This window comes from Pogona vitticeps, chromosome 8, assembly GCF_051106095.1.
Source record: "Pogona vitticeps strain Pit_001003342236 chromosome 8, PviZW2.1, whole genome shotgun sequence".
NCBI classification, from domain to species: domain Eukaryota; kingdom Metazoa; phylum Chordata; class Lepidosauria; order Squamata; family Agamidae; genus Pogona; species Pogona vitticeps.
In genome coordinates, this window is record NC_135790.1 from 7,779,059 (window position 1) to 7,801,249 (window position 22,191).

Sequence of the window (22,191 nt, forward strand, 5' to 3'; positions counted from 1 at the left end):
CTGATTCTTCATGCCTGTCCGTTTAGACTGAACTCTGAATGATAATTTATTTTTTTTAATTGAAACTCCAAGAGGCTTTTTGCCTCTAGAACAGAATGAGACAAGTAGTACTACTCTTTATTCTCATGTCATGATTTAGGCAATCTATCTTTGAATCAAATTAGTATCCCTCTCATTTTAGAGGCCAAGGACACCTGCACTCAGCAAGCACAGAACAGAGGGACTGGTTGTTTTGAAAGATCCAAAGAACCCCTTTGATGCTTCCAGCCCTTAAAAATCCATTCAACAATGTAACAGCCACCTCACTCTGTGTGATCATTGCTATTTGCATCAAGAGTGTTTGTTCACCTTATTTGTGTAATTTCGCCTAATGTGCACATAAATCGTCACCTTCACTTCTTGAGAGCACTACAAAATATCTCACCTTCTCATTGAATGAGGAGAACTGAATTTGTGGTGTGTCCTCTCCCTGTGCGAGGATGGGGCAAGCAAGGATTTATGTGGTGTGCTTTCGGGCAAGGTGTCTCATCGTACAATGAGCCTAGCTCATTCATCGTCCTCCTTTGTCTAGAATCATCCCCAGACTAGCAACATGGACAGCTAACAGCAGAGTTCTACAAGAAATGTAGCATCTCCACTTGTCCCCCAAGGAACTGGCTGTCCTCCCAAATCCCAACGTTCTAATGTGGTGATTCCAAAACATGGGTCCCCAGATATCTTGGACTCCAATTTCCAGAAATCCTGGACAGCACTACTAATGTGACAGCATCTGGGAGTTTTGATCCATGAATATCTGGGGACTCAAGGTTGGGAACCATTGTTCTAGTGTTTTGCCCAGCCCTGGAAAAGAGTTAGGTTGTGCAACCACCAAGTTGATTCTCTTGATCGTTCAGCATCGCAGCCATGGTGGTTCCTCCCTCCTTGTACAGCTAAAGTCAAAGAGGTCTCACTTGTTAGGGCACCATGGCATGAGAAGACAGCAATACAGTTACTTCCTCCTACACCATTTTCCTGTTAGAAATCAACCCTGCAGAGCTGAAGCTGCAGAGGGGAAAAAGGTTAATTGTCTCTTCAGATGAGAGGACAATTACATGTTACAAATGACTTCCACTTATTGAGATCAGCACAGAACAGTCAATGCTTGCTTGCAATATTTATGACCAAGTCAATCCATCCTGCAAGAGGGTAGAGTAGACAGATCCATTTAGCGCAGGACTGATAGCAAACAGATTACCCCTCCAGAATATGAGCAAATTAAAACTTGCATAAAGCCTCCATTAATCTCAATAGATTTACTGCAGAGCTTAACTTCACAGATTTGGCAAAGACTAAAGAAAATATGCTAACCAACTTAATTAGTCTAATTAATTTATGCTAATAGACCAGATTAACCTTATCAAAAAAAGGTTAAATGTCTCTTCAAACCAGAACATAGCAACTTAAAATCTATACATATATTGTGGGGTGATGCCTTGAATTATGGGCGTGTTGGCTGAAGAAGCCATTTCTTGGCTCAAGAAGGTGTATTTTCTGAACAAGCATTTGAAGGTTAAATCAAATGCAAGGGATCTTTATAGATTTTGAATCATAGAATAATTGAGATGGAACAGGCCTACGAGGACATTGAATCCAACTCCCTGCTAAGTGCAGGAATCCAGATCAAACTATATCGGACATACAATTGTCCAATTTTCTCTTGAATGCCTCTAGCATTGGAGCACTCACCACCTCTTGAGATGATCAGTTCTATTGTTGTACTGCTCCAACAGTTAAGAGGTTTTTCCTGATAGTCACTGAAATGTGGCTTCCTGCAACTTGAATCCATTATTACATATCCTGCACTCTGGATTGATGAAGAACAGATAGTGCCCACCTCTGTATGGCAACCTTTCAAGTACTTGAAAAGTGCTATCTTATCTCCCCTCAGTCTTCTTTTCTCATAGCTAAACATGTCCAGCTCCTTCAGTCTTTCCTTCAGGGTCCTAGAGTATCACATTGACAATCTGCTATTTGACCTGGCGTGACTACTTACAAATTCTAATCAGTTCTAATTCCCTGCCTACAGACAGTTTATCATAAAAGTTGCAAACACACCGGTGTTCACTGAGAATATTGCATAGAGTTCTGTGGAGCGGTGCACTGAATATTGAAATCTGCTGCATAATCTCTATGAAAACTATAACTTCTTCAACTAAGGTATCACACATATTTGTTGTGATAGTAAAATGGGATAAGCCATGGAAATCACCCAGAGTTATCTAGAGGAAAAAGCAATACAAATGTGTCCTCAGTACCAGCATGGGAGACTGTCAGAATACCCTATGTATTACGTCAGCAGTTCCCTTATAGAAGAAGGCAGACTGATAGGTACAAAGAAGTCTCCTTCCAGGAATCAATGGCTATTGATCACAGGCAAGTTCATAACTGTCTAACTAAAAAGCGAAAGAATGATTCAAGTAAAGAACTGCTACAGCCCAGTAGCATCATATGGCTGAAAATACGAGATTTCCCAGATTGCTTTGAAGTGCAATTACCCTGCTTTCCAAGTTCACAAAAACTTAATGTGCGTTGTTTTAAGTGCCCATATTCCCAGAACAGAAAAGTGGGTATTTAAATTTACATACTTTTCTAGCATCTTGTGGTTTTTACTGAAGTCTTGAAGCACTTTCGCAACCAATAGATAAGCAGAGCAAAACTGGAGTCAAAAGGCACTTCTGCATCAATACCAGAAGTCCACCGCTCAGCTTCAGAACCTGAGAGAGCACTCAAAGCTGAATTCCAAGACATAGAGAGGAGAGATTTCTGCACTCTCTGTATCTGGCCCACCGGACCACTCTAGGCGGCTTCCAAATATAAAATCAAATAATAAAACATAGACAAATACATAATAATCAAACAAGAACAGCAGTAAAGATAATGATTAGCCCGCCGCTAAGCCCGCGGGCTTTGAGCAGGCGGGCGGGGTTTGCCACCCACCCCCGGAAGACGGCGAGGCAGTGCGGGCGGGAGACCGGAAGGGGAATGGAGCAAGCCTTATAAGGCGCTGCTCCGCCCATACCGGCCTCTTTTCTTCGGGGCAGCAGACGGGAAGGATCGTCGCTGTGACGGGCGGCTTGGGCTGCGTCACAGCGAGCACCGGAGACAGGAGCGGATCGGGAGCAGCGGCTCCCGCAACGAGCGAGCACGGTGGGGGAAGACGGGCAGCTGGCAGCAGGGGTCCCTGCCGGGTGGAGTCGGCGACGGGTCGCGGCGGGCCCGGCTGGGTCCGCCGGTAGGGAGGCACGCTGTGTGGGCGGCCTCCGTGCTCCACATCGACGCCCGGGCTGGCGGCGGTTTGGTTGGGCTGCGCGAAGGCGGGGGGTTGCTAAGGACCCGCCAGGTTTACCCAAGAAGAGGGCCCGGGTTTAAAAAAAAAAAAAAAAGGGGTAGGGGAATAATTAAAGTAAATTGCAGGAACGGTGGGGGGGATAGAATGGGGGGAAGTGGGCGGCAGAAGGCACGGTAGCTCGCGGGAGCAGCCGCCCGTTGGCGTCCCCCCCCATGCGTCTCCCCCCCCCCGCCCTCCCCCCGGGGTGCAAGGGGAACGAGTACAAGCGGTTTCGCTTTTGGTTGGCTGGGTGGGGCTGGAGGGCCATGTGGGGAACTGGCGGGCAGCCATTTTAAGTACAGGGCGCCATTTTGGGAGTTCAGGCGTGGTGCTAGGGCTGCCTGGGTGACCAGCGTGGCTCTCTGGGCCTCGCCTAGCTCCCAGGGTGTGCATGTGTAGGCCTGCGCACGCCTGCAGGCGGAAAGGTGTGGAGTGTAAGGTAAGGAGGCTTGGGAAAAAAAAAAAAAAAGGGAATGGATTAATAAGGATAGCACATATGAACAATAGGTAGGAATATCTATATATATAAATAAATAATAATTAATTAATTTAAAAAAAAAAAAAGGGGGGGGAAAGGAAAGAAAGAAGAGAAAGAGAGTAAAGGGTAACGTAATGATAGAGGAGGCCTTATAGGTATGTGGGCAGAAGTATATAGATATGCATATATTTATAAAAAAAAAAAAAAAAAAAAAAAGGAAAGAGAGAGAGAAGGGAAGAATAGTAAGGCTGGGATAAGACTATCGGTTCGGCCAGTGGTGATGGTAATAAGAAGATTGATGGCAATTAGGAATCTGTGAATATAAAAAAAAAAAAAAAAAAAAAAAAAGGGGGGGGGAAGGAAAATTGACCTACAGTATGGCTTTGTGATGAGGTGACAGGGGATGTCTGTTGATAGGGTTGGTGACAGTGACTGGGCGACGGTAGTTTTTTCCCGCGGTGGTATGGTTGGTTGAGCGTAATAATAACTTCTTGAAAATAATTTGTTTTTCTAGGGCATCCGGAGAGGCTTGTGGCGCGGATACGACTGGATCAAGGTGGTATTTTCCAATTTGGGTGTCTGGAAGGGGTGTCCCCCCCCGGGGAGTTGATAGGGCGACTGCTGGCTTGCAGTGGCGGTTGGTGGGTGAGAGCGGCCGCTGCGAAAGAGTGGCAATAGCCTAGGCTGCGTCATCGGTGAGGTCGTCGGTAGTGAGTTCGGAGTAGGCGGACGGACAGGGAGAACTTGGGGCTACTGGGAGCATCAGTAGGGTTTTTGAATAATGGCGTCGCGAAAAGGACGTGGTACGTCCAAAGGTAAGCAGCCAGCTAAAAGGAAACCCATAGTGCAGTTATCGCCGCCTCAATCATCTTCTGATGAGGACTCTTGGCCGATTTGGCAGGCCCTGCAGGAGAAAATGTCGGCCATGGAGGCGCAGTTGGCCGCTCAGCAGAGCCATCTGGGGGGCGATCAACTGCGCAGGTCAGCCAGGGACTCAAAAGGGCTAAAGAAATCTAGGCTGAAGTCGATAGCGCAGGACCTGATGGATCGCTTTACGGCTCTTGAGTCCACACAGGGGCAAGACGCTGTTCGGCACGCTGAAGGGCCCAGGTCACAGGTGCATGCCAAATCGGGGGGCAGCAACAAAGAAAAGACGGCGCCCGTAAAGAGTGTCGTCGCGGCTGCAGCGGATCAGGATACCGGGGAAGAGATAGAAGAGGGAGAGATTGTGGCGGAACCCCTTTTGGAGCCTTGCGTTGCTTCTACGTCCGATGGTGAGTGTATTATTGCACCACAACTACAATCACCAGGACATGCCTGGCCATGGGCGGGTGGCACTATGGGCACACCAACTGGGCACACATCACAGATGACACAAGGATACCCTGGCGCACCTTGGCCCTATATGGGTCCACAGTGTGGCGCTTGGGGCATACCATGGGGAGGTGCGCCTACACTGCCACAGACGTCCAGCCCAGACGTTATAAGGGGGTGGCATCCATCGGTGCCTAACACAGGCTATAATACGGTGCCAGCGGGAGCGCTGCCGTATGCAGATTATGCGACGCCTGTGGGAGATCACCTGACGGCGGCCACAAAGGAAAAAATTTGGCGAGGCGATTACGTGGACTTTTTTGATCTGCTTAATAGGGACTGTGAGAAAAAAGATTGGGATAAGGAGGATGAAAGGGAGAAAGAAAAACGTAGGAGAAAGAAGCCAGACAGAAATTGGTCAAATTGGTTACCGGGATTTGTTATTTATGCTGGAGTTTTAATAAAAATGCAGCCCTGGAGAGCTCCAGAGCTGATACAATATTTGGACACGATGATTAGGGCATCCACGGATTTTGATGGTTTGGCATGGTTACGATACGATGAGGCATTCCGTATGAGGAGTGCCATTCAGCCTAACCTTCGTTGGGATGAGCCCCACCCCCGTTTGTGGTTGCAGCACATGACTCCAGCTAAATCAAACATGGGTGATAGGTTTGACAGTGGTCACTTGAACAGAAGATCGCGGCAGACACAGTATGCCCGCCCATGGGCGGGTCAGGCGGTTCAACCCCGCTTGTTATGCTTCCAGTATAACGCCAGGGGCTCTTGTGCAAGAAAACCTTGTAGGTTTAGGCACGAGTGCCTCACATGTGGAGGTCAACACCCAAATTCCAGCTGTTTTAGGGCTAGGCAGGACAGAGGAGCAGGCGGAACCAAAAAACAAGGAGGCGGTGGTGCTCCTGGAAAAGGGGCCCAGCCCAATTAGAGTGGAGATTTTAGAATCATGGTTGCATGAATACCCGAGGCGAGAGGAGGCTGCGTATCTACTTGAAGGATTTAAGGAGGGTTTTAGGATACCCGCAGTGGGCAAGCGCACGGGGTTTTTCGCGCAAAATCTGCGGTCGGTACGAGGGATGGAGAGTACTGTGTCGCGTAAAATAGGCAAGGAAGTGAAAGAGGGGCGGGTGCTAGGCCCTTTTCGGAGCCCACCTATCGAGAACCTGAGGGTTTCTCCACTGGGTATTGTTCCGAAGAAAGTGCAGGGGGAGTTTCGGCTGATTCATCATCTGTCTTTTCCGGATGGTGAATCGGTTAACGATGCTATCCCGCCAGAATTATGCACAGTTAGGTACACGTCGTTTGACGAAGCTGTGGTTATGGTCAAAAGATGCGGGATTGGGGCGGAGCTGGCGAAATGTGATGTGAAATCGGCTTTTCGGATTTTGCCAGTTCACCCTAGGGATTTTAATTTGTTGGGGTTTCAATTTGAAGGGTTGTATTACGTAGATAGGGCCTTGCCTATGGGTTGTTCCGTGTCTTGCGCGGCGTTTGAGAAGTTTAGTACCTTTTTGGAATGGAAAGTTAGGCAGTTAGCGCGCTGTACGTCTACGGCGCATTATCTGGATGATTTTCTTTTTTGTGGCAGCCGGAACTCGGGTAGGTGTCAATTTATTTTGAATACGTTTCAGGAGCTTGCCAGGGAGCTGGGTCTTCCGTTAGCGGAAGAAAAAACGGAGGGGCCAGCTACGGTACTGACGTTTTTAGGCATCGAGATGGATACGGAGCGGCAGACGTCAAGGTTACCGGCAGACAAGCTGGAAGTTTTGAGAGGCAAGATAGGAGCTTTGTTGAGGAAATCAAAGGCGACCCTTAGGGAACTGCAGGAGATAGTGGGACACCTTAATTTTGCATGCAGAGTAGTGGCTCCAGGTAGAGCGTTTATTAGGCGTATTATTGCAGCCATGGCGGGGGTAAAACGCCCGTTGCATCGGGTTAGAGTGACGCAGGGCATGAAAGAGGATCTCAAGGTGTGGTTGCAGTTTCTGACAGGGTTCAATGGAGTTTCCTTTTGGAGGTCAGAGAGGAGTGTACAGGTTGAGTTTCAGGTTTACTCGGATGCAGCTGGCGCTCACGGCTTTGGCATTTATTATAGAGGGAAATGGTGTGCAGGCTCCTGGCCGGAGGAGTGGCAGGAGACAGGCATTACGAGGGACTTGACATTTTTGGAATTCTTTCCCATCGTGGGGGCCCTCTGGCTGTGGGCAGAAGAATGGGTTGACTCGGTGGTGCGTTTTTGGTGTGATAATGAGGCAGTTGTGTGCATTATAAATAGCCTTACGTCACAGTCGGAGAGGGTGATGCGATTAGTCAGGGCTTTCACCTTAAAGGCGCTGCAGCATAACATATTGATACAAGCGCGGCATATCCCTGGCCTGGATAATAGCATTGCCGATGCTTTATCACGCCGGCAGATGGACCGTTTCAGACAATTGGCGCCGGGGGCCAGGGAGTTTCCGGAGGTGCTGCCGCAGGAGGTCTGGCAAATTGGAGACATGACGCGTCTGAAGCGATAGGCTTGGCTCTGGCGGTAAGGACTCGGAAGGGATATTCGGCTGTGAGTAGAGAATTTATGGAATTTCGTTGTATGGTACAGTTAGAGCAGGTGTGGCCTTTGCCAGTAGAACACTTGCAGCAGTTTATGGTTTATTTATATAGGAAAGGGCTCACGCCAGGGACCATACAGAGCAAGCTGTCTGCGTTGGCTTTTTCGTCCAAGGTTCAGGGTTATAGGGATAACTCAAAGGACTATAGGATTAGAAAAATGCTTGAAGGATGGACAAGGAAAAGGGGGAAGGTGCAGGATTCCAGATCGCCCATTTCTCCAGCATTATTGCAGCAATTGGGTGAGCAATGGGGTAGTTTGTGCAGGGATGACTATGAGAGAGCATTGTTTAAAGTGGCATCGTTAATTGCATTTTTTGGAGCATTTCGAGTGAGCGAGCTGGTAGCAGCCGGTAAGGAGGACAGATCAGGCCTGGCCCTCCAGCAGAGGGATGTGTTGCTTGGGGACAATGGGTTGGAATTGTTTATCAGGCGCTCCAAAACCGACCAGGTAGGAAAAGGGAAGCGCCTAGTGTTGGGGCGATGTAGCATAGAGGATATATGTCCCGTACGAGCAGCAAGGGCATATATGGGGATGAGAGGTCAGGACGAAGGGTACTTCCTCCAGCATGGCGATGGGTCGCCCTTAACAAAGTACCAGTTTTGGAGACTGACAGACATGGCATTGCAAAAAGTTGGGGTGCAAGGTTTACGTTTTGGGACACATTCTTTTCGAATCGGGGCCGCATCCACTGCGGCAGCGCTGGGTTACAGCCCGGAGGAAATCAGGCACATTGGTCGGTGGTCGTCAGCTAGTTACAAGAAGTATATTAGGACTCTATCTAACGAATAGGTAGGGTATGGTTGTGTCTTACAGGTTCAATGGTTCATGGACGGCGGAAGGAAGTCTGGATCGTCGGGCATAGCTACATTTATTGGGCAGAGCGGTATGCTGCCACCTCTCACTGGGGGAGCGATTTAGGACTGGGCGCTTTGGCACATATTACTTGGAAAGGAACCCGCGGAATGCAGTGGATCCAGTTCAACAGGATGACGGCATTTGGTCCCTCGCCGCCGGATGTCTTGGTGGTGCATCTGGGGGGCAATGACCTCCCTAGAATTGCCGGCAAGGCACTCATAATAGACATTCTGCGGGATTTGAAGTGGTTGAATGGCAGGTACCCGTCACTGCGGATTTTGTGGTCTAATATCACTCCTCGGTTAGCCTGGCGAGGCTCAGGGAGGACTGATGCGGTGAATAAGGCCCGGCGGGGCGTTAATAAGGAGGTTCGCAGAGGCGTCTGCGGCGGCGGCCTCGGATCAGTGATTTACCATCAGCGAATCCATGTTTCAAAGTCTGATTTATTCCGCAGTGATGGCGTACACCTGTCAGTTGCAGGTTTGGAAATTTTCTTAGAGGATATACGAGGGGGCCTGCTTTGTGAGCTTCGTGGGCTCTGTGGCGGGCATGCGACATAGCTATGCTAGTGCGCATGCGGTGGCGGGTAGTGCGGAAACAACCGGTATTCGGTGTGTCCCAATGGGTAAATCAAATAGCTAACAACGCATCCGACCTTCCGGCATTGCGGATCGTGCGATCACAATGCCTGCGGGGGGAGGATGCGTTGGGCCACTCCTGGACCAACAGGCACCGGTCAAAGGTGTCTGGAGGCTTGGGGGTGCTTTATTAGCGGCTACGCAAGATCCGACGGCGGTTGACCGAAGGACCTTGGCGGCCGGGGACTCGCCCTTGGTGGTCAAGGGGTATTATAATACCCCAGTATTACGGCTTTCCGCACTACAGCAGGCCCCCATATATATATATCCTGTTGGGCCGAAAGGCAAGTTACCGGAATTTACTAAGTTAATTAAAAGCGTGGCCCGCATTAATCCAAAATTATGTCTCGCGTCTTTATTTCGGGGTTGGGGTGGCAATGATTAGCCCGCCGCTAAGCCCGCGGGCTTTGAGCAGGCGGGCGGGGTTTGCCACCCACCCCCGGAAGACGGCGAGGCAGTGCGGGCGGGAGACCGGAAGGGGAATGGAGCAAGCCTTATAAGGCGCTGCTCCGCCCATACCGGCCTCTTTTCTTCGGGGCACCCACCCACCCGCCCTATAATCTAGTGTGAATTTTGGTCGCCTATTTTGGGGCCGGATAGGAATTTTTGACCTTCATCCTGATTGGCCTTGGATGGGGGGATTTTTCGCCTATCCCACACTGGATTAGGGTTGTTGGTCGTTAGTTCTTAACCTTGGTCACGCTGGCGGGTAGTGCGGAAACAACCGGTATTCGGTGTGTCCCAATGGGTAAATCAAATAGCTAACAACGCATCCGACCTTCCGGCATTGCGGATCGTGCGATCACAATGCCTGCGGGGGGAGGATGCGTTGGGCCACTCCTGGACCAACAGGCACCGGTCAAAGGTGTCTGGAGGCTTGGGGGTGCTTTATTAGCGGCTACGCAAGATCCGACGGCGGTTGACCGAAGGACCTTGGCGGCCGGGGACTCGCCCTTGGTGGTCAAGGGGTATTATAATACCCCAGTATTACGGCTTTCCGCACTACAGCAGGCCCCCATATATATATATCCTGTTGGGCCGAAAGGCAAGTTACCGGAATTTACTAAGTTAATTAAAAGCGTGGCCCGCATTAATCCAAAATTATGTCTCGCGTCTTTATTTCGGGGTTGGGGTGGCAAAAAGGAAAAGTAAGAAAAAATATCAAGAGTTGGCTGGAGGGAAGGCCTGAATAAACAGCCATGTTTTTAATTGGGTTTTAAAGGTGCCCAGCGTGGGGGCCGCACGAATCGCCGGAGGGAGATTGTTCCAGAGGCGAGGAGCCACCGCCGAGAAGGCCCGGTTTCGTGTCTTCTCATTCCGGGCCTCTCTCGGCATCAGGCTCCTCAGCCTCACCTCCTGACTCGCACGGGTGATCCGGGTAGACCTTGGTGGGAGGAGGCGTTCCGCCAAATATCGAGGTCCTAAACCGTTTAGGGCCTTATAAGTAAGCATTAAAACTTTGAAGTTGACACGGAAACAGATGGGAAGCCAATGCAATGCGGCCAGCATTGGAGAGATGTGTTGATATTTTCTCACTCCTGTAAGGAGCCTGGCCGCTGCATTCTGCACCACCTGAAGTTTCCGTGTCAGCCTCAAAGGCAGCCCCACGTAGAGCTCGTTACAGTGATCTAATCTTGAGATTACGAGCGCATGCACCAAGGTAGTGAGCGCCCCCATGTCAAGATAGGGTCGCAGCCGGGCAATCCGCCAAAGACGGAAAAATGCGGTGTGGACTACCGATGCCACCTGAGTTTCCATGGTGAGCGTCGGGTCCAAATATATGCCGAGGCTGCGGACCCCACTCTTCGCGGCCAAGGTGGTCCCCCCAAATGTGAGAGAGCCACCCAAGCCACCTACCACGGGGGCACCCACCCTCAGAACTTCCGTCTTATCCGGATTCAGCCTCAGTCCGTTCTCCTGCATCCATTGCAGTACGGCCCCCAGGCAATGCTGAAGGGAAAGGACAGCATCACCTGCAGTTGGTGAAAAGGAGATATAGAGCTGGGTGTCATCGGCATATTGATGACACGAAGCCCCACATCCCCTAATGACCCCACCCAGGGGCCTCATATAGATGTTATGAGTGTTTGGTGGGAAAGTATTTTATAAATTTAAGTGTCTGAAATTCTTGACTTAAACAAAAGCAAGATCCTAGACCTCATGGCTGTAGATTTGTTGTTGTTTAGTTGTTAAGTTGTGTAGCTTTTTCCCCCTTTCCGGATGGGCCCGCGACAGATGGAGGCACTTGTCTCTCTCTTTCGCTCTCTCTCCCTCCCTCCCTCCTGCCATGAGCCACCAGCAGCTCTACTGGAGCCACCCGAGGAAGTTCGGACAGGGATCCCACTCCTGCCAAGTCTGCTCCAAGCGCCATGGCCTGATCCACAAGTACGGCCTCAACATGTGCCGCCAGTGCTTCTGCTAGTACATCGGCTTTGTCAAGTTGAATTAAATGTGGACCCCTAGAGACAGCTTCCCTGCCTTGGCCACAAACCCACTGGCCGGAGGAGATGCACCGAAGGAGGAGTGCACAAAGAGAGGGGGCGCCTTGCAGGATCTGACCCTTGGAATTCCTCCTGCTCAACCTGACTTGAAAATGTGTTAAGTCATGTCTGCCTCTTCATGACCCCATGGACCAGAGCACGCCAGGCCCTCCTGTCTTCCATGGCCTCCGGGAGTTTGGTCAGTCATGTTGGTCGCTTCAATGACACTGTCCAACCATCTCGTCCTCCGTCATCCTCTTCTCCTCTTGCCTTCATACTTTCCCAACTTCAGGGTCTTTGCCAAGGAGTCTTCTCTTCTCTTAAGATGGCCAAAGGATTGGAGCCTCAACTTCAGGATCTGTCCTTCCAGTGAGCACTCAGGGTTATTTTCCTTCAAAATGGATAGGTTTGTTCTCTTTGCAGTATCAGGAGTATCCTTCAGAACCACACTTCAAAAGCATCAATTCTTTGGCAGTCAGCTTTCTTTATGGTTCAGCTCTCACTTTCATACATCGCTACTGAAAAAACCATGGCTTTGACTATTCAGACGTTTGTCAACAAGGTGATGTCTCTGCTTTTAGAGATGCTGTTGAGGTTTGTCAGTGCTTTCCTCCCAAGAAGCAGGCATATTTTAATTTCGTGGCTTCTGTCACCATCTGCAGTGATCATGGAGCCCAAGAAAGTAAAATCTGTCACTGCCTCCATATCTTCCCCTTCTATTTTCCACTGATGGGGCCATGTTGAGCTTCAGACCGTTTTTTGTACTATCCTCTTTCACCCTCCTCACTTTCTGCCATCAGAGTGGTATCATCTGCATATCGGAGTTTGTTGATATTTCTTTCGACAATCTTAATTCTGGCTTGGGATTCCTCCAGTCCTGCCTTTCATATGATATATACTGCATATAAGTTATATAAGCAGGGAGACAATATACAGCCTTGTCGTACTCCTTTCCCAATTTTGAACCAATTAGTTGTTCCATATCCAGTTCTAACTGTTGCTTCCTGTCCCACATATAGATTTCTCAGGAGATAGATAAGGTGGTCAGGCACTCCCATTTCTTTAAGAACTTGCCATAGTTTGTTGTGGTCAACACAATCAAAGGTTTTGTGTAGTCAGTGAAGCAGAAGTAGATCTTTTTCTGGAACTCTCTAGCTTTCTCCATAATCCAGCACATGTTAGCAATTTGGTCTCAAGTTCCTCTGCCCCATGTATATACAGTATGGCTTTATATAAATACTTGAAAGTCAGTGAACAATCATTTCAGAAATCTCAGAACCCAGAGAGATTCCACTTAATTAGGTTTTCCTATTTCTCTCCATGATGAGCAAACAGAAATAAAAGTGAAAATCTGTTTAATACCTATAGCTCAGTGATATAATTCACCACTTTGGCAGCTTGGGTAGAAAGTGTGCACAGGTCTGCAAAGTGATTTTGTTTCTGCACAAAAGCTCTAGTTCAAGCTAAATGTGGATTTGATAAGGCTGACTCAGCAATGAAAAAAAGAGAGGGAAGAATGTTTCTTCCTTTAATTAACCACACCGTTACTTAAGAAAACCATCTTCTAAATCTATACATGTCATACTGTGATTTTTTTTTGGGGGGGGGGAATCCTGGAGGGAAAAATTATATAGTCAGTCTGTCATATCATTTCTCTTTCATAGAATAACTTTCCCCCCTTCAATATAGCAGCATTTTAAAGGGCCATAGGACTGATGAGGGGAGTCCATCAAATTAAAATTAAGACTTCTGTGGATTTTCAGTTCAATAGGGCTGTGTCCAATTGTCCCACAGCTGGGAGCAAGGAATAAACTAGGTTGTACCTGCTTATGCTACAAGTCTCAATGGTAAGAAGCATCAGAAATAAAAAGAGATGCAATACTAACTCAGAATTAATATGAATAAACATTAAAGCTACACAGTCTCAGGAGGCACCCAGGGAATGGAAAATCATTTCTCAGTATTTTCTACCTAGAAAACACTGGAAAAGGTTGCCATAATTGACTTGACGGCTTGTTGTTGTTGTTGTTGTTGTTGTTGTTGTTGTTGTTGTTGTTGTTGTTGTTGTTGTTGTTGTTGTTGTTGTTGTTGTTGTTGTTGTTGTTGTTGTTGTTGTTGTAGTAAAACACCAGGCAGAGTCAATCGAAATTATAAAGATATTGACTGATATTATATAACAGATACAAGTTTTAACCGAAAACTGAAATATGTATTAAAGATCAGCACAATATGTATGCTGCTACTAATATTCCTGAAGTGTGTTTCTTCCAGAGACAAGATGTTTCAAATGCTAGGTCTGTGTATGTTGTTGCTGCTGCTGCTGGACAAATGGCCAAGCTGTGAAAAATTAGTACAATTCCTGGGCAGAACTGTTTCCTCTGCAGGATTTGCCCAGAAAGGGGGCGGGGAACTATGAAATTTACACAGGACTCTTACACGTCCTGAGCAGAATTCCATCAGTCATGGAAATGGCATTAAGATGTATGTGCAGAATGTAGCTGCTTACTGCACAGAACAATGGATGAAAATGTATGTATGTATGTATGTATGTATGTATGTATTTAGATTAGATTAGATTAGATTAGATTAGATTAGATTAGATTAGATTAGATTAGATTTGATTAGATTAGATTAGATTAGATTAGATTAGATTAGATTAGATTAGATATACAGTGGACCCTCGACTTACAGACGGCTCGACTTACAGACTTTTCGAGTTACAGACTTCTCTGGTTGCAAAATTTAGATTCGACTTGCAGCCAGAGAATCGACTTACAGACCAGAAAAAAACCAAAATGGAATAAAAATAGAATAAAAACCACTGGTTATGGGAGTAATCGGTTTTCAATGCATTGTAGGTCAATGGAGATTCGACTTACAGACTTTTCGATTTGCAGCCACCATTCCAATAAGGATTAATTCCTTAAGTAGAGGGTCCACTGTAGAGATAGATAGATAGATAGATAGATAGATAGATAGATAGATAGATAGATAGATAGATAGATAGATAGATAGATAGATAGATAGATGATAGATAGATAGATAGATAGATAGATAGATAGATAGATAGATAGATAGATAGATAGATAGATAGATAGATAGATAGATAGATAGATAGAAAGAAAGAAAGAAAGAAAGAAAGAAAGAAAGAAAGAAAGAAAGAAAGAAAGAAAGAAAGAAAGAAAGAAAGAAAGAAAGAAAGAAAGAAAGAAAGAAATCTTGTTGATGCAGGAGGAAGACTTGGCAAGACTGGCATGGCAAGACTGGGAAAATCACCCAGAATTAGACATTTGGCTAGTACTTGCCACATCTCTACCCAGTGTCTCTCAGGGGTCTGAAAGGGAAATGATGGGAAAGGACAGGAATCAAGTAGCTTGCATAAATAAACTATTCTGAGTGGTTAATATTTGAAACTCTGCTGGACAAACAGACCCTCTGAAGGGAAACCAGTAGGAGTGTTGATCAGCTGCAATAAACCTGGATCACAATTTCTGTTTGGACGACTGTTTCATTCTGGATCATTGTCTATATTTGTCCATGTTAGTAATTGCACTCCAGTGCTGCTCAATATGGTCTTTTGGCTGAAACAATAAAACTGATGGAGTGCTTTAAACAGTTATAGAACACAGACATATTTCTAAGACCTTGCATTTGCCCAAAGGTTAAATGCATCCAGTGGAACTAATCCATAGGCGGGAGCTGCCAGCTGTTGCCAATACTCAGACTGTGAAGCCAAAGAAGACAGGATAGCAACGTAGCTGGTTTTTCTGTGGCTGAAACGAAGCTGTCATCTGTTCTGGGGATGATTGAAGAGCTTTTCTATCAACCTGCTTAAAATGAAACCATCCAGCATCACTAAGTAAATTAGGAAGAAAGAATGGAAGTGAGAAAAGATTCCATAAACCAATATCCTGACAAGGAATACTTGCAGGCAGAAAATAGGTTTCAGCTCTGATGTGCACCCATGCATGAAAAATACACACACTGAAAGGTGTCTGCTCTGAATGCTGAGGAAATTATGTCTCCATGTTGCTATCTATGTCAATTATGTGGTTTTTGACCACCTCTTGTTTTGGAAAACACACTCTTTTGTCTTTATCTCTCTGCCTTGAATCTCCAGCTGTGATCGTTTATTGCTATCCACCAGGGATGTTGGCAAGACTTTGGGCCCAAGCCTGAGTCCCTATTTAAAATGAGCTTTTTTTCTCCCAGAAAAAACAATGGACAGGTGGGCGGGTTCTGAGTTGCGAGTCAAGTCATTAGAAAAAGAAATGAGTCAAGTTTCAGATGAGTTGCTGGTGCAACTTAAGGCCAACTTGACAGCGAGTCTGTGACTTGAGTCCCCATCCCTGCTATCCACCAAGTTCTTCTGATGAAAGAAAAAAAGACAAAGAGAGAGAGAGAGAGAGAGAGAGAGAGCACCATGAAGAGTACACCCATCCCACTTCATATGACAGAACTTGCACAGGGGGAGGAAAGATGAAGCAGGTGGTGGCAAAGATGGCAGCAGCAATTTTTAGTGACTATGGACCCAACATGATAATGCTACAGAAGACAGGGAGGAGGTGGGGAAGGATTCTTATGGCCATCCCTCCTGCATTGCCTTGGGGCCAAGGAAATCCTCAGAGCCAGCCATGATTGAAAGGACCAGCTGAGAAGCCAGGCTATAGAGATGGCTTTGAGCAGCTCTAGCACTGGCATTAGGCAGTGGGTGACAATGGCTACTCCACTGTTATACCAGCCCTGTGCCAACCAGCTTGTGGGGACTAACGGCAGAGCCAGCTGTGCTATTCACTTCTTTGATCCATAAGATTTTATCTTTAGTTCACAATATTTTTTTGTCTTCTAGTTCCCAGATGTACGAGGATCCCCCTTGAAGACGACGTTCAATTCCAGAGAGGTTTCTAGGGCTGTATTGCTGTGATGGTCCACATCAAACGCAAATGTGTGGGATAGAAAATACTAACTTAAAATTCTTAACTGCTTGTAACTAAGCCTTAGAATGGAGAGGAGAATATAAAAATGGGACCCCCCTCAATAGTATCATGGGGTGCAGGATGGGGCACAGCCTTATGATGGAATCCAGGAGGACCATACTGTATGTGTGCTGTATTCCTGTATGAAAGTGTGCTTTTTCAGCTGGCAGAGAGCATGTGCAAATGTCAAGAACAGCATGGGGGAATAGATGTAGGGCATAGCTCAGTTTGTGGATTGGGGTGACATATATCTGCCACAGGCTACTCAGTAGCTGACTACTGACTGGGAGCCAGAAGCAAGAATCAGGAGTCAGAGCATGCAGTGAGCCAAGTCTCATATCCAAAATGGAAAGCCTCTACATTTTAGTATTGACAAAAGCCAATGGACTGCCTAGGAAGGCAGGGTCACCATTTCACTATTTATGTTAGTAAAAGAAATAAAAGCCAGCATCCAGGGACTGGATGTTCTGTGCAAGGAGAAACTAGAAGCAAAAATACTGTGATGCCTTTAAAGACTAATAGATTTATTTCAGTGCAACCTTTTATGGATTACAATCCACTTCTAATCCTCAAAAGTTCATATGGAAATATATGTGTCTGTTGGCCTTTAAGATGCCACAATATATTTTTTAAAAATCTGTTGTTGTTGTTGTTGTTGTTGTTGTTGTTGTTGTTGTTGTTGTTGTTGTTGTCGTCGTCGTCGTCGTCGTCGTCATCGTTTCCTCCTCCTCCTCCTCCTCCTCCTCCTCCTCCTCCTCCTTCTTATTCTTATTCTTATTCTTATTCTTATTCTTATTCTTAAAAGAGAAACAGTGTTGGCGATATCGAAAGAAGGTGGCATGACCTTCACCACTATGCATACTAAACTGTAGAGATTTCATCAACACCTCACTTTCCAGAACACATTTTGATAATGGGTCTGAAAGCAAAGTGTGACAATGAGCATCTAGTCCTAGTGTTTTATTTGTAAAGTTAATTGAGAGTCCTAGAAGCAAGTCACCACTGAGTATCTGAATTCCTTTAATACTGTTGAAATTAAATGAGAGAAAGGAAATATGCTTGAAGAGAGAAAGGAAATATGTTTGAACATGAAGAGGTCTAAATCTTATCTACAGCTTGGAAATGTAACCTCTTCGGACCACAGATACCAGGATCCCCAGCTAGCTTGTCCAACGCAATCCATTTTAAAAGGTCTGATCTCCATGGGCATGCTTCTTAGCTACTGGAACATCCCCATGGCTTCTTTCTCATCACGATTTTGTATACACCATTGTAACCAGCCATCCACAGAGTTTCCTTAAGCCCAGTTTTATAGCCTTAGTAACAAATATAAAGTGGGGGTGGGTGAGAACCCTACTCTATTGCAAGGTTGGCTACCTCCTGGTCTCATCGTGGCAGGAATCATATATTTTACCTAATTAAGATAAGGCTGTTGCTTCTTTGCAGATTTCACTAATACAGAATTTATTGATGCAGTCTTACTCGGTACTTTGGAGTGATAAAACACAGCTGACAGAGAAGCCAAAGGCATCCTCTGTTGGAAATTGGAAAGCTGGCTAATAGAGATGGATCTGCTGGCTTGAACTCAACATGGATGCTTCTCTGAAAATCAAGAGGAAACCATACATGGTTTGCTGCATATTTATTACATTTTTTGAAAAATCCTATTTCTCATCCAAATAGCTCAGACAGTACTCATACTTCTCCCTCCTGTTATCCTCACAACAACATTCTGTGGTATATTAGATTGAAAGAGTGTGAGAGCGAGAAGCCTGAGTCTATTGAAAGTGTTTGATATTTGAAGGAGGAGTTTGAATCCAGATCTCTCTGCCAAGTTTACGACCACAATGTCACTGTTGTGCAAGGTGTTACAGAGGGCCTAACTGCTGTTGCCAATTTCAGGCTCATTTTTCTTGTAATTCTTAGTGAGGATCTGAGTCTTCTCAACCTTGTCTGAATGTCCAAACAAAGCCGGTGTGATGAAGCAGTTACTTTAAAAAGAGAGAGAAAGACAGAGAGAGAGTCATAGTCTGACTGCTGATTAGGATCTATAGAAGTAGCCTCCTAAAGAACTATGACTCCCAAAGACTGGGAAAACAATGGTGCTGCTAAATAACTCAGAAGTCCTTTGGGGTGCAGAACCTACAGGGGAGCAGATTTGGGTTTGGGGATGCAGTTTGTAGGATTCTCTGAGAATTCAAGGAAGTCAAAGAATTGCAGTCCAAAAATATAAAACAGCACCCCTCTAATAGTTGCAGTGTTGGACTAGAACTTTGGATATCGTCTTTCCAGCCCCTGCTTGACTGTGCAACTCACTGGGTGACCTTGGACCAGTTACATTCTGTCAGGCCTACCTCACAGGGTTGCCATGTACACAGCCATGTAGTGTGCCTTAGGCTAATAACGGGAAAGGCACATAGTTCTATAGCAAATTAATGACATTCATTCCAAAGTGATCAATAAAACAAATGATCTTCATGTAGTAGAATGAAATGCTATGGTCACACTGGATGATTCGATTAGCACATTTTTTCAGAAGATGCAAAAATGGTAAAAAGAGTTTATAGCAGATTTTCTTTAAAAGGTTGCCTATTTAGCTGTTTTTGTGATTATTTATTAATTTATTTATCTGGCTTTTACCCCACCCATCTAGATTCAACTAATGTACTCTCGGTGGCTTATAGTGCGAATATATAACAAGAATTAAAACAATAATTATCAGCAACATAGAGACAAGCAAAGTCCAAGATGGTAAGACATAAAAACTAAGAAATGGAAGGAGGGAAGGCGTGTCTGAAGAAGTAAGTCTTCCGTTTTTCTTAAAAACTCCCAGCGAGGGTGCCAGGCAAATCTCAAGGGGCAAGGTGTTCCAGAGGCGAGGGGCCACCGCCGAGAAGGTCCGGTTTCTAGTTGTCTCCTTCTGGGCCTCTCTCAGGATCAAGCCCCTCAGCCGCCCAGCCTGGCTAGATCAAGTGACACGAGTAGAGTGACTTTCAGGGGATTACTATCCCAGAACATTTATCAAAACATTCTTCATCCATTTTGGTACAGTTTGTAAAAAACAAAACAAAACAAAAAATCAGAGCACGAGAAGTGATATCCCCTGAGAAACATATTCATTATGCAATGCAACTGAAGAGCCACAGATTTTCCACACAGTATTTTGGTTCTGCAGCTCCTCCTATTTTATTTTAGGTCTCTGTAAAGTCATAGAGCTCACACTGATTCTCCTTGCCAGCTCAGCATGGCAGATCTCTCCGCCATTCAGAAGGGTAGTGATGCCCTTGGCTAAGAGATGGGGACAAACTGCCCATTTAACATTTCATCTTGGTTCATCTACCGCCCAACAGGTGTTTGAAATTTTTGGCATCCCATCTCCTCCTGCAGACCCCACTTGGAGGCATCATCCTCATTTCCCGGCCTCACTTCCTCCACGTGCTGCCTCTGGGTGGGTGCCCATTGGAGGGGGAAAGGTGCCAACCACCAAACACCTGTTGCCACAGTAAACAAACAGGGGCAAACCACCAAATCAGCAGTCCATGCTCATCTGGGCCCTTTCCTGTTCTTCTCAATAACCTGATATATTCAGATTGGCACCCCAGGTAAGCACCTATATTGTCCACTCCTACCTCTGCATTTGGTGATGTAATTTCAAAGCAGGAAATGGGGGGGGGCAAATGCAGGCCATCAGCTATCATGCAGCCATCAAAGATGGTAGAATTCCTTCCCCCAAGAGGAGTTTATTGCTTCTTTGTACATTGCTGAATGTTGTATTAAAGTAGTTTTATTGTACAGGGCCTATGGGATCAATTGTGTCATGACTGGTTAAGGGCCAGTGCTCCTTTAAATATATAGTTTTGTTCTTTATTTGTTTTATTGCTTTTTTATGAAATTCTTATTGTGTCTTTTTTTTAACCTCTTTATAGACCATTTTGGGGAGCTATCAGTAACGGCTAGAATAATGAATGCTATCATAGGGAAATAATGAAGCTTGGAGAAGAAGATGGGGTGGATTTTTTTTAACACTTTATGAGTATACGTGTTTGGAGCAGCCCACAGAGAGAGAAATATTTCATCCCTTTATGCATAAGCACTTACAGTATATGCACATACAGACTTTCCGCTATTTGCCATTCCAAGCCTCCATTGTATCAGAACTAAGTACTGAGATGCCAGCAGACTTCAAAGGCTGACTTCACTTCACATCAAATCACCAACAGTCTATGTTCAAACTCTGAGCTGATTTTAGTATCACTGCCGCTGAATTTTACCTCAAATGACACTCTGAGATAAAGGTAAGGACTTCTGCTTAAGGGAAACATTTGGGAATTCTGATGAGAAGCACTAGAAAAATTAAATAAATCCAGGGTTGGAGTCAACACTAGATGTTTATGGGAATTCTGATATTCCTAAGTAGAGATGGGCATGAATTAGAAAAATTGTGATTTGTTTTGATTCATGATAATCAAGGTTGAAGATTCATGAATTACTAATTTACATTTTTTTTCCCTGACAAATCGATGAATCAATTTCTTAATTCATTTTTATTTTAAAAGCCTATAAAATGCCCCCACCGGCATCTAGAGACACTATATTTTCAGCAAAGCTTCCTCTGACTCTCCTCTACACACCTGGTAAGTTTGGTGGAGTTTGGATTTTGGACGGCTGAGTTATAAATCCACAAAGAGGGCACCCACAGGAATGTTCCCTCCCCAGGCACCTATATGCACCAAAATCACTGGCTCTCCTCTACAATCAGTTTGGTGAAGATTGGGTTTCAGACATCTGGGTTATACAGTGGTACCTTGAACTTAATCCATTTTGGAACGATGTTCGTACGTCAAAAAGTTTGTAAGTCGAAGTACCATTTGCCATTGAAATGCATGGGAACAGAATTAATCCATTTCAGCATTTCAAAAGGCAAAAAAGGCAGGGGGAAAGTGCTGGAAATTCCAATTTCCTGCCCTTTTTCCTTGCCTTTTTGGCTTCGGAGGTCTCAAACGGCTTCCTCCGATGTCGGGGGGGAAAGCCCTTTGAGACCTCTGAAGCCAAAAAGGCAGGGAGAAAGGGCTGGAAATTCAAATTTCCCACCCTTCCTCCCTGCCTTTTTGGCTTCGGAGCTCTCAAAGGACTCCCTCCCCCCCCCCCCCCGACATCAGAGGAATTGTCATTTGGTAGCTCACTGACCTATCAATTCTGAAGGAAATCAATCCTGAGTGCTCACTGGAAGGACAGATCCTGAAGCTGAGGCTCTAATACTTTGGCCATCTCATGAGAAGAGAAAAGCAAAGCAAAGTGTGCTGCTTATATACCGCCCCATAGCACTTCAATCACTCTCTGGGCAGTTTACAAGTTAATTATGCAGGCTACACATTGCCCCCCCCCCAGCAAGCTGGGTACTAATTTTACCGACCTCGGAAGGATAGAAGGCTGAGTCAATCTTGAGCCGGCTACCTG

General features: G+C 45.9%; 1 pseudogene; it reads left to right on the top strand.

Moving 5' to 3' along the window:
• The first annotated feature begins 11,565 nt into the window (after positions 1-11,565).
• Positions 11,566-11,700, top strand: LOC110090227 (small ribosomal subunit protein uS14 pseudogene; annotated as a pseudogene).
• The last annotated feature ends 10,491 nt before the right edge of the window (positions 11,701-22,191 follow it).